At 38.6% G+C, this 13,800-nt stretch overlaps 1 pseudogene; it reads left to right on the forward strand.

Moving 5' to 3' along the window:
- Window positions 1–2,212: 2,212 nt before the first annotated feature.
- LOC113928004 overlaps window positions 2,213–13,800 on the forward strand; it is a 121,259-nt pseudogene continuing 109,671 nt past the window's right edge.

Consider the following 13,800-nt stretch of genomic DNA (forward strand, 5'->3'; position numbering starts at 1 on the left):
CATCAAGGATAACTGTTCACTGTTTACTATGTTCCAGACATTTTTCTGAACAGTCTGAATGCACCGCTAATTTAACCCCTGCATAATCCCATTTGGTAGGTAATATTATTTCCCTTTTATAGATAAGAAAACTAAGGCACACAGAATTTAAACAACTTATTTAAATTACACAGCTGTAAATGGCATATTATAGATTCAAACACAATCTGACTCTGGAAACTTGCTTTTAAACCACTATGCTTTATTGCTTTGAGCCATCGACTATAACCTTGGAAAGAACATTAATTCTCCCACTGTGCATGGAATGGTGACTCCAGCTATTTTATTTTATTTTTAAAAGGTTGTATAACTCCAAATGTCTGGAAGGCTTGGGACTGTCCAAAGAGTATTTAATCAGGTTTTGCATAGATTTATCTATTTATATTTGACTATTAATCAACTATTCTATAAGCCCTGCCCCTGTTCTAAAATACAATCACTGTGAGCCAAACACAGAGACATTCAGTTATTTATTATCCAGTCTTTAATATGGGGAAGGGCTGAAAGAAAATTTCATTATATGATTTCTATTGTCTTATTAGGTGTCTCTCTCATCCCACCCCTGAAAAAGCAGCTTAGAGGAAACTCAGGGATCCTAGAAGGTCAGTAAATTGTATCAGAATGAGTAACAGATGGAATCAAGAGCTCTCTATATAATTTGGCTCTCCCACCAATATTTGACTAATATTCACAATGCCAGTTGCCTCCTTGTGTATTTTTGGAAGTCCTTCATGCATCCCAAATCCATAAGATATAAATGCCCACCAACACTTTATGTCCTTGCTCTTCAATATGCTTCTTTTCCTCTATTCCTTCTTTAATTCAAGCACCACCCTCATTCACCCAAATGAAAATCTTGAACTCTACTGACATTATCTCTCTATCTTCTGTCAATGTGTCATCCCATCTTCATTTCCACTCTCACTGCTCTTATTCTGCCCCTGGGTGATTGAACCAGGATCTGAATTAGGCAGCATGACTTCAGGCTAGCCTTCTTCAAATCCGACCTCTGCTCTACACCACTACCCTCTTCTCCTCTACTTACTAAAGGAGCAGAAATGGCCTGTCCACTTCCATGCTGAACTATCCAGTGTCTGCCATTGCGGAGTCTAAGCAACTTACCATGGCATCTACAACTTTCCGTATTCAGGCTCCTGCTGTCTGTGCAGTCATTGTCCTCTTTTTGTTTTATGTTCTAATGCACCAAACTGCTTCCATTCCTCAAGGTCTATGCATGTCCTTGCATCCACACCTAAACTAGTCTCTTTGCTTGGCTGTGATATTCCTTCTCTTCTCCTGATTAGCTTCTCAGGGGCTCCTTAATTCTGTTCCTACAGCATGCTGCAAAGTCACCCTAATACCACATCATAAAGAATGTGTGCGAATTAATCTTGTCCCTGTAATAGACGGTAAACTTTTCAGGTGCAGGGAACTTACCCTAGTTGCTTCAGTAACTTCAGCCTACAGTATAACTTAGTGTCTAGACGTGGTAAGTGATCAAGAAATTGTTATGAATCATTAAATGAAATGATCACAAATAAGTCACTTCCCCTTCCAGTTCTCATCAGATGAAAAATAAATAAAAAATTACCATTATATATGATAGATAATATCCTGCCTGCTTAAGATTGTAAATAATATGTCACTTTCAAAATCCTCTTTGTGCAAGTTTATGTGTTTGAATGTTCAATTATTGAGGCGTATTTGGCACTTTTACCCCATTTTGCTTATAATTTCAAGTTTTACAAATCACAATCTCCAACTCATGTGTGTTTATTTTTATTGAGTGGTATCAAACTCCTCCTTATATTTGGTTTTTGAAAAAGTGTATAGAATCTTTCAAATCAAATGATTATAATGAAGAGCTTAAGTCAGTATCTTTGAAGATGCAACACTGGTTGGCATTTGAGATTTTAAAATGCAACAATATCCATTTGAAAGCAGTGTTAGTAACCTGTTGCACTCATATGTCCATTAATACCATGAGCTCGTAGAGTTTGGAATCACGTTGATTTGGTTAAAATACAGAATCAGACATTCATCATCAAGCTGATTTATGCAGGTTACAAAAATAAGAAGACATATATTATCCTTATTTTTGAGCTGGAAATAGTAGTACCTCTTTTTCAAGATTATGCTAGGCATTAGAGGTGATTTCTGTAAAGTGCATAACATGGCCCCTAGTAGCTCTAGTGTAATGTTGATAATGATGTTAGTGATGCCAGTGGTGGAGATGCTGCTGCTGGTGGTGATTGTGGTGGTGATGCTGCTGGTGGTGCTGACAGTGGTGATAGTGGTGGTGATGCTGCTGGTTGTGGTGACGGTGGTGATAATGGTGGTGATGCTGCTGGTGGTGTTGACAGTGATGATGGTGGTGGTGGTGCTGCTGCTGGTGGTGATGGTGGTGGTGATGATACTAGTGGTGGTGACAGTGGTGATAGTGGTGGTGATGCTGCTGGTGGTGCTGACAGTGGTGATGGTGGTGGTGATGCTGACAGTAGTGTTGGTGGTGGTGATGTTGCTGCTGGTGGTGATGGTGGTGGTGATGATGCCGGTGGTGGTGATGCTGCTGGTAGTGCTGACAGTGGTGATGGTGGTGGTGATGATGCTGGTGATGGTGGTAGCCTTTCCTACCTCTGTGCCTTTGCATATGGTTTTATCTCTGTTAAATGGAGTTCCCCCTGTCCATGGACTATCATTCCCTCCTCCTTCACTTAAATCTTACTCTTTAAATGTGAGGTTTCTGTCTGAGATCATGTCCTCAGAAAAACAGCCCCTGCCCCCTCAAAGAAATGAAGTACCCCTATTATAATCTTTCTTGGCAAGCACCATGTACTTTTCTTTCATAGTAAATGTAATCAATTTCTTATTTACAAAATATGACCGTAAAATCTCCTTCAATGTGACTGTGGTCCAGTGTGTTCGTCTTATTTCTGTTTCCGCACAACTTAGCACTGTGCCTGACCTAATTCTAGTCCCTCAATATGAATCTGTTGTATGAATAACATGAAGACAGGGAATGACAATGACTACCAACTGAAATCATGGTGAAAGGGAAACATGGTTTCTTGAATGTAATTCAGGGAGTTGTCTGTAGTTCAAAGAGCATCCCCAAAGTGAGAACCATGTTAAGTAAGATATGGACTCTTTGCATTAAACAGTCTCAGGGCACCTGGGTGGCTCAGTCGGTTAAACATCCGATTCTTTTTTATTTTTTTAAAGATTTTATTTATTTATTTGAGAGAGAGAATGAGATAGAGAGAGGGAGCATGAGAGAGGGGAGGGTCAGAGGGAGAAGCAGACTCCCTGCTGATAGCAGGGAGCCCGATGCGGGACTCGATCCCGAGACTCCAGGATCATGACCTGAGCCGAAGGCAGTGGATCAACCAACTGAGCCACCCAGGCGCCCCAAGCATCCGATTCTTGATTTCGGCTCAAGTCATGATCTCAGCGTCCTGGGATCGAGCCCTGAGTTGGGCTCCACGCACAGCAGGATCTCCTTGAGGATTTTTTCCCTCTGCCCCTCCCCCCTCTCACCTGTGTGCATGCTCTCTCGCTCTCAAATAAATAAATCAATCTTAAAAAAAGTCTCAAATAAAATATATTACTAAAGGTATATTGTTAAGGGGAAAAAAAGGAAAAAAAAGAAATAGCAGAGAAATGAAGAAAAATAATTAAAAAGAGCCTCTCCTGAGGGTTCGTTTTTGGTTTTCGTGGGCTTCTGCAGGTGGAAGCGTCCCCTAGATAATGAGGGTGACTGAGTGACAGCAGGGCATTGTTGGGCATCGACGAATCCCTCGATGCTTTACTGTCTGAGGCCACAGTCACTGTGCAGGACAAGAAAGGCCCATAAAGATGACATGTTTGCTTGGCGGCTCCCTGTTGGGGCTCCAATGTATTACCTGGATCTAATTATCTCATCTCCAGCTGACAGAGGGGCTTCCAAGGAACCTTTCCATCACGGCTGCCTCAGCCCAGCTTCCAGGGGGCTGTCTAAAAGCTTGATATATTTTTGGATCCCCTGCTCATTGGATGAACAAGCTGAAGCAAATCATGTATTGACCTCAAAGCATTTATAAACGGTAGAACATTATATTCTCATCAGAGCCATAGGGGCAGTAAACTATAGTTTCTCTGCTGTGAAACATGGTTTTGCTTATGCACTGTGTTACTGGGCTCGTACCTAAACAATAATACATCATTTGTGGCACATGTCGCCTTCTTTATTGAAAGGCAAAACAAAGAGTTGAGGACAAAAATCATTACTTCTTTAGCAATTTTTCACAAAATGCTTTTCTTTTGTACTTGACACACAGATGGGACATTGTACTGTGAGGGAAATGATGTATGGTGGCGTGACAAATTTCATTTCCTTTCTAAAACCAGAATCAGAAGGACGCACAAATTTGGAAAAGTTGTGTTTCTTTAAAAAATAATAAAAAAATAAGTTTTAAAAAAGGAGTGGGGGGGGGGCTTTCATGGGTCTCCCTGAGAAAGCATTTGTATGCTTTAATAGACTTGTCGGGTATTGATCAAAGTGCTTAAATGAAAATATTGGTAACAATAAACCAGGTCGTGCGAGAGCTTTTGTATCATCTTGGAAAGATCGCCTAGGACTGAGGCTGGAATAAAGAGTGTACTGCAGCCAGGTAGGAACTGGACAGACAAAGGCAAGCGACCCAGAATCAACTCCTTTGAGCTCAGGAAACGTTTTATGCGTGAACTTTCTGAGCAGTAGTAGAAATAAGGCAGCTCTTCTCAGTTCTTGCTATTCCTTCTCTATCCTTCCTTTTCTCTCTCTCTCTCTCTCTCTACTTCATCCTCAAATGTTTCTCAAAGCTTGTCAACCTATCACTTAACTTCTAAGTCCCTGGGGTGCTTCTTTAAATGCAAGGTTCCAGGTCCCACAACTGTGCTCCTAAATTGGACCATGAGGATGTAGGCATGGGGTTGTGCATATTCATACATCCCACCGGACGTGTTTCTGCCCTTTCAAATCTCCCCCATGGGAATCACTGTCCACACGTCTCATCCCAGGCTGCTGTGAGAAGTACTCATGATGAATATCTAGCATGCAAAGGACTAAACTTCCTTTTCTGATTTCTTTCCCCTCAGGGTCCCTTCCCCGCAGTGTCTTACTTTGTGACTTTTAAAAAGTATTCATAGCTAGGATAATTTATAGTATCCCTCTTCCAGATAAAATGGCTGCATTTTATCGGGATCTTTTTGTTCCTTAATTCATCGTTTTTCAAATTATGTTAGGCATTTCTTTTTTTTAAAGATTTTATTTATTTATTTATTTGAGAGAGAGAGCTTGTGCTAGAGTGGGGGGTGGGGCAGAGGGAGAGGGAGAGGCGGACTCCCCGCTGAGCAGGGAGCTGGTGGTCCAGGGGCTTAATCCCAGGACCCTGAGATCATCACCTGAGCTGAAATCAAGAGTCAGTGGCTTAACCGACTGAGCCATTCAGGCACCCCTACATTAGGCATTTCGTTAAAAAATAAATAAATATAAGGTTTGAATAGGTTTATGAAATGATGGGTTAAACTCAGTTAAGCTTTGTGAAATATCTTGACCACAGATATTATTAGGGCCTTTAATATAGGTACATATGCTAGGAATCTTCAAATGGGGGTTTCTTAAATGCACTTGATAGGAAAATTCTTTGTCCTGAAGAATTTCAGGAAATTTGTATTTCAAAGAACAAACTGAAACATACTACCTAACTCATTTGGAATATTAAAGGGGAAATGGGAATCCTGGAAGCACTGTGGCAGGTGGGCTATGGCATAAGGAATGTTTGATGGCTCTTAAATGTTATCATCTATGTGACTTTATTATACTCACGGAGCATTCTGTATTTATGGAGGAAAAACAGTCTGATAACTGAGGAATGAAGAATATGTGTGTCTTAGTCCTTTTGGGCTGCTATAACAAAAATATTATACACTGGGTGGCTTATAAACAACAGAAATTTATTTCTTACAGTTCCAGAGGCTGGAGGGTCTAGGATAAAGTCACTGGGAGATTTGATGTCTGGTAAGGACACACTTTCTGGTTCATGGATGGCTGTTTTCTGGCTGTGTCCTCACATGGCAGAAGGGGTAGGGGAGCACTAAGCCCATTTATGAAGGCTCCACCTTCATGACCTAATTACCTCCCAAAGATGCCCCCCCCAAATACCATCACGTTGGGGATTAGATTTCTATGTGTGACTTTGGGAGAGACATAAATATTCAGGCTCTAGCAACAATTTTGAGAATTTAATATTTACACCAAATGGATTCACATTATCGAAAATATTTTCTGGGCAGTATTGTATTTGTTAAAAAAAGAGTGGGTACCATATATCCAAATAATATGTCTATAATATTTAAGCTCGTATTATTCTCCTGTTATTCTTCAAACATTTTATCAGTTACTCGGATTATGAAAAAGACAACAACCTTTTTAAATACCAATATAAACACTAGTGACTTTGGGTGTATTTATCCTGTCTCTAGGATGCTTCTGCAAATCGGGACCAGCAAGGATCTCAGTAGCTTCTAACCAGCTTGAGGTTATCATGGACTCTTTTGAGATTTCTAATAGCAAGGGAACCTCTTCTCCCTAACCTTTACAAATTCAGATGCAAATGAAATTTCCCACTGTAGTTTCTAGTGTTCTATGAATCCTCTGAAGGAAATTCCAAGTGCTGTAAAGGCAGCTTCACGGAGGATCTCAGCGTCTCTCCCAGAGTCCTTTCTGCAACAATGTTTTGTGACTCTCTAACTTGCCAAAGTCTATGTACTTCCTCTCCGATGTCTTCCTTTTTTCTTTCCTTTGTGCAGTTTCTGGCAGCAGCAGCTCTGAATCTCTATCTATGAAAGTTCAGTTACAACAACTGGTTAAAACTTCAAGAGGACTCTATAAGTCCTTTATATGAGAAAATACAGCACTATTTTTCCACTTATGCAAAGTTGTTATTAGCTATTTCTTCTGGATAGTTAGGGTTCATAGTTAGGGACTGACTCATGGTGGTCATACACAATGAAAACATTTTGCACCAGTTGATATAGAGAAACTATTTTTTGGAACTGTCAAAAGTGCATGGAATCAGCTAACCATGTTAAGAAACGTAAGTCATTGTTCTATTTGTGATGCAACACAATAAAATTGTAAATCTTTCATCAAAATTGAGATGACAAGCTGCTATAACCACTTACAATCATCTGTACACCATTCCCCCTAACATTTTTTAGTACATTTTATTTTTTTTAGAGTAGTTTGGGTTCACAGAAAATTGAAGCAAAAAATACAGAGTTCCCATATACTCGTGACCCAGCCTCCCTCACTGTCAAAATCCCACACCAGAATGCTACATTTATTGCAATCAATGAACCTCTATTAACACATCATAATCACCCAAAGTCCACAGTTTACATTAGCATTCACTCTTGGTGTCATATATTCTACGGGTTTTGATAAGTGTATAATGGTATACATCCACCGTTATAGTATCACATGGTACAGTTTCACTGCCCTGAGAATCTTCTATTCATCCCTCCCTTTCCCCGACCCCTCGCCACCACTGATCTTTTTTGCCTTTCCCCAAGTGTCGTATAGTTGGAATTATACAATATCTAGCATCTTCAGACTGGTTTTCTTCATTTAGTAAGAGACATTTAAGTATCCTCTGTGTCTTTTCATTTCCTTGTAGTGCTGAAAATATTCCATTTTTTTGGATATACCCCAGTTTATTTATCCATTCACTTACTGAAGGATATCTTGGTGGCTTCCAAGTTTTGAGAATTATGAATAAAGCTGCTGTAAACATCTGTGTGCAGATTTTCGTGTGGACATAAATTTTCAACTCATTTGGGTAAATTCCAGAGAGCATGACTGCTCTATTACATGGTAAGAGTGTGTTTAGTTTTGTAAGAATCTGCCGAATTGTCTTCCGAAGGATACCGTCCCATTTTGTGTTCTCACCAGCAGTGAGTGAGAGTTTCTGTTGCTCTACACCCTGACTGGCATGGGGTTTGGTCAGTGTTTTGGATTTAGTCATTCTAATAGATGTGTAGTGATACCTCATTGCCATTTTAGTTTGTAACCCCCTAATGCCATATGATGTCGAGCATCTTTTCATATACTTGTTTGCCATCTGCGTATCTTCCTCGGTGAGATGTCTTGCGCAGGACTTTTGCTCGTCTTTAATCAGTTTTTTTTTTTTTATTGTGTACTTATTGTTGAGTTTTAAAAGTTCTTTATATTTTTTTGGATAACAGTCTTTTCTCAGATATATCTTTGCAGTTATTTTCTCCCAGTCTGCAGCGAGTCTTCGCATTCTCTTGATCCTCTAGCATGTGAATCATGGCATGCTAATGGCAATGGAATATTTGTAGTGGTGTTTTACAGTTCTTGATAGAGTTTGAGGCACAGAGAAGGTTATGCTTTATTTTTGTCATTTCAATTTCATTTTGAAAGGAAAGATTGATTTTTTCAATAATGAAAACCAAAAATATAGTGATTATAATTATCTCCAGTGTTCCAGAAAAAAAGAAAACTAAGATCTTAAATAACTTGAAGGATATATCCAAAATAACTTAAAGAGACTCTATTTCTTCCTTTAAATAGACTATATTTCTTCCTTGACTAAAAAAAAAAAAATGTGTGTGTGTGTGTGTGTGTGTGTGTGTGTGTGTGTGTGTGTAAACACATCTATATATATAGTCTGCAAGGCCCTTTGAAATATGGCTTTGCTCCACACATCTCAAAGCTAGAACTTTTGGATCCTACCTTGAAACGTGAGAGCATGTTCCCAAGTACACTATTTACCACGGTTTATTGCTTTAGGATGAATATTACATATAATCTTTCCTTCTTGTCATTTTAAATAAAGTATCTACAGTAAGGACCAGGCAAATGGAAAGAATTATGCCAGAATCTTGTGGATTGCAATTTTTTTCATACTCTAAGTAGAAAACTGATAGAATGGAATTATTAAACTAAGATTCATCTGAATTGGTCATTTTGGCATTGATTCTGCTTTAACTATTTGAAATAAGCTATCTTCTATCCAACAAATCTAAAAAAACCAGATGTGGTTTCACAACACACAAAAAAGATGAGAGTCAATGTTACGTTCTTTTCTGATCCGAGTTTAGAAGAACATTTCAACGTATGTGGCATATGGTTTCATGTCAGGCCTTGCAAGTATATTGATCACTAGGCACTTTGCTATGGCTTTTGCAGGATTTCTGGTTCCAAGTGTGCAAAATTTGCTTTCCACATCCATTTATTTTGGTGTCATGGACCACTGAGGTCAGGTATCTTGCCTCATCTACTCATAAAAGCTTTCAAGCCTGTATCAGCTGAAGTAGGACTGCATTATTTTCTTGGCTCAGTCACTTGGAAATGCCTCTAGCACCTGAATGGTCAACAGTGCCAAATACAACCTCTCTTTAATCCTTGCATAAAGGTGTGTATAAAGTCATTGGAGCTTTTCTCTTTTCTTTTTCTCTTTCAAGTTCCTACTTTACTTTTATCTTTGTCGCATTTATTCCAGATTTATTGTTTCCAAATGTTGCTCTTGGAATGCCATCATTGATTAAAATAGAAGAAATACCCTGCTTAAGAGTATATTTAAAGATGACTCTAAAAAATGCATTTAGTGTTATTTTTGCCATCAACAGGTTATATTTATAAAGTAAATGAAAATGCCATGAGCCTTGGCCAGAAAACACATGCCATTTGCACAAGTAGAAAATGTCTTTTCTTCTCTTTTTCTGTGTTTTTTAAATATTATAATGTGAATTTTCTTGCCTTATTCATGATCCAGCTATTTAGCTGCGTATGGTTCAGTTAAGATAAAATGTATACGTATTGTTCTTTTATGTATCAGTTAATAAAAAAATTAAAGCCATTAAGACTGTAGCATTTAGACAAGAGAGAATGATATTTTTATGTCACGCTCAAAACCACATCTCTTTTAATCAACATCTGTTCTGTGTTAAGCTGCCTATAAAATCTGGTGCCCTATTGACAGTGGAAGATGAAAACAAACAAACAGGAAAACTACAAAAGGCATGGTATTAACATCAAAGCAGAAAACCCCTGTTCTCTTTCTTTGGCATTTGAAAAATATTTTTATTTTGACCCTAAACAATTGGATTTTCTCCCACTGACCTTGATTTTGGAGCTGTGGATTAAGAAGACTTGCATGTGTGCTAAAACCTGAGAATAGAGGGAACTGACAATGAACAAGGACCTGTTTGACCACATTCAACCACTTGCGATTGTAAAGCCTCTTTCATTGTTTGGGGCCATCGGAAAACACCACCACATTTGTTTGTAGGTTAAATTCATGCTCTTTGGTTGCAATGACGAGTACCATGAAGAAGGCAAAGCGATCCCAGCCATAGTCTTGTAACCCTGCAAATAAAGCAGTTCAGTAGTTTGGGATTACGGAGAATAAAAGAGAGAGCTCTCGGATTCAGATTTTTTTTTTTTTTTTTTTTTTTTTTTTTTTTGGTGGATACTGGAGTTTCGGAACATCTCTCCTTTTTTCTCTTGTCAATTGGGAATGGAGATCTAGATTTATCTTAATACTTTATGACTAGCTGTATCTATACTAAAAACAAAATAAAATTAACACATGGATTGTCCCACATTAGAGTGTAGAATGTTGCTGATTATGGATATGTCCACTGTGTAGAGACTGTACTCATTAATGCCTGACATGGACTAGTTTGCTATTTGTTAATTAAATCATCAGCATGTACTATTAGCCAGGTGCTGGGTACAGAGGTAAACAAATTTCAGTCTCTGGCCTCATGTAGCTGGTGCAAGACAATGAACTAGCCACTAACCACCCCCACTAAGGGCAGCAACAAAAAAACATTTCTGTCCAGGTTATGGGAAGTTGTCAAGAAGATCCTTCCCTCTAATCATGATGTTTTTCAGAAGGTGGTATATTCTTGTCTCACCATATGACTGAGGGATTAGGGATTCACATAGGAGGTATGGGAGGATAAATTAGCCACTGAAGAGAATAATGCATAGTGAGCTTTTTTTTTTTCAAAAATACATGTTTTAAAAAATTAATTTTCGTTTTTGAAGCTTTGCATTTCACTACCCATTGATGAGATTGAATCCAACTCTAAATATTTGCACAGCACTCCCCATAAAAGCCAGTGGAATCATTTATAAGGGGACTCCAAATTTGTTCCTCTTAGGATCACTCAATTCTAAGGCCATTTTTTTCTCCTTTTCTAAATTCTTCCAAGTCTCTTTTATAGACTTCTGTAGATTGCCAATAGGAAGGCTGTGGTGAACTCAGTTTTTTGGTATCTTTTTTGTTCAAAGAAATCCAAGCCTGGAGGAGAGCTGTGGGTGTCCATCAAACATAGGGGCGGGAGCACAGACCTCACAGCACCACTTCCAAGACTCCTTTCTCCTATAGTTTATGTCTTTTTTTTTCCCCTGAGATGAAATTTGTTCTTCTTATCTAGTACATATCTATTATCAACATGAATTTGAGAGAGAATCATGAAAGAAGAGCATTTTTGAGGCCAGGAGTTGTAGTCAGGAGAATCAGAGAAGGACAGAACACCTCCATGTTTTGTAGGGAAGTTGGAAGGTGGCAACAGAAGGGGAATAAAAGGTTGGAGGCATTCTGCATTGTTTTAGTCACACGTTTCTTGGATTTCGTCCTTGATCCGGATCACTAATGGACTAATGGTACAATTGAACTAGTTCACCCTTACTGATTCATGTTCTCTAGCTTAGTGCCATTAGGCAGTGAGTTTGGGTGCTATTGGAATAGTGACTGAAGAGGAGAAAGGAGGAGAAGTATTTCACGGACCCTTTGGAGTCACTGGTATGGGACCCATAAAAGTCACGTATTCAAGACCAATAGCTGTAACTGAACCAACTGCACCAATCCTTCGGGATTTTTGAGCTACTTTTTAAAATCACTGACCTCGGAGTTTATTGACTTCCGGGGGCATTGGAGTCATGCTCTGGCAGCTGCATTTACATTGTTCATGGAGGGTGATTCTGAGGAGCCACTCAGCCACAAAGATGTTTCTTTGTGAGGTGTTTATTTTCAGATCTTTCACATAAAGCTCCAAGTTTGAAAACAGAAGAGATTATTTTACTGTAGCTTTTTTTTTTAATCGTAAAAGGAAAGGAATTTAGTCCTGTGAAGACTATAGATACAGGTAAAAATGCAGATAAAAATAGATATAAAGAGCATAGGTACGCTAAAGGTGAAAAATATCCAATCTGTGTTCAATCTGTGTTTTTCACCTGTATATAAAACCCAGAGTCCTTCCCAGCTATTCTGAAGATTATTCAGATTATACAATTCCTCATTAATAAAGGTTCAGGAATACTTAAAGTCAGCATGAATAGCAAAAAGCCCCTAGTGAAACAGGAACCACGTACCCACTTATTTCTCACTCATGCAACCCACTTAATTTTTAAAACAGCTTATTTCTCCTCACTTGTTTCCCTGCCTGCTGAATTTCTGTCTCTGCTGCGTTTTCTTGATATCTTTTCTCACTTCTTTTTTTCTTTGTTCTCATTAATAAAACAATGGCTATTAGGCAGCCACAGGATGAGCAAAGCTTCACAATCCACATTAAGAAGGTATCAACAATAGTAATTTTTATAGGTGAATATAGTAAAGGAAAATGCTACATTGATGCATCATATGTATAGTGTGACAGTCTGTATATTATATTGTAGAAATTCTTTCTCATTTCTCTCTCTCTCTATATATATATATTTATCAGTATGCATATTTATAATAAATGGATAAGCCTATGCAAGATTATAGCACTCAATGGGTGAGAATACCCAAGAGTTTTTCTCTCTTAATGGTACTCAGATAAGCCTCTTTCTGAGGTAATCCATTTTCCTTTGTGCTATTTAAAAATAAAACAAGGTACATTTTTAAATTATGCACATGAAGGCAATATTCCGGGGGCTGCTTAACATTCCGAGGGGGTTTCTGCGATCCACCCTGTCATTGCCGTTCCTGCCCTCTCTCTGCAGTACAAGAAAATACTGTTATTTACCCTGGGACACAGGTGACTGAACTTATAAAAATCACTACAAGACAAGATGTATTGAGGCCTGGCATGGAATGACAAATTCTGGTGAGGTTCACCAAGAAGAGACATATTGATTCTTAAATGATTAATAAGGAGAATATAATTGTATTTCATTAAGATGGATGGGATTTCATTTAGTCTGTCTTCTCCCTTTCCACTTCAGATGCAAAAGGAAATCAAGTCATCATCAATGGCACCTCGTGTTAGCCTGCCATGGCAACAAGCTCATTGATTGAGTAAAAGAACTTTCAGATACACTAGCTGGTCTTTAATGGGCTGCTGAAGGCACAGATAATGCTGCCAAAAGAGCCGACCGAGTTTCCATGGATATATAAAGAAAGATTGGAAATTCACAGTGAGATTTCTCAATAGTTCCTAAAAGAGTTAAGCCCTTTTACAAATCTAAGAGTGGAGTACAGAATGATACCTGCTCCATGCATTTGGTTATATGATTATAGCTATGAAATGGGGGAAGGGGGGAGGATTTGTCCTGGAGCGTGAGCAAGTCTCTGCATGAGCAGAGTGCTTTGCACTAGGACTTTATTAAATTACACTTGTATCATAATAATAGCTAAGGTATTTAGTATGTGCTGGATTTTCTTTGTCTGTGCATCACCTCCATTACTTTGCAAAACAGCCCCCAGTACAGGGAAGTGTAAATAT

The sequence above is a fragment of the Zalophus californianus genome, chromosome 7, assembly GCF_009762305.2.
Source record: "Zalophus californianus isolate mZalCal1 chromosome 7, mZalCal1.pri.v2, whole genome shotgun sequence".
In the NCBI taxonomy this organism is placed as follows: domain Eukaryota; kingdom Metazoa; phylum Chordata; class Mammalia; order Carnivora; family Otariidae; genus Zalophus; species Zalophus californianus.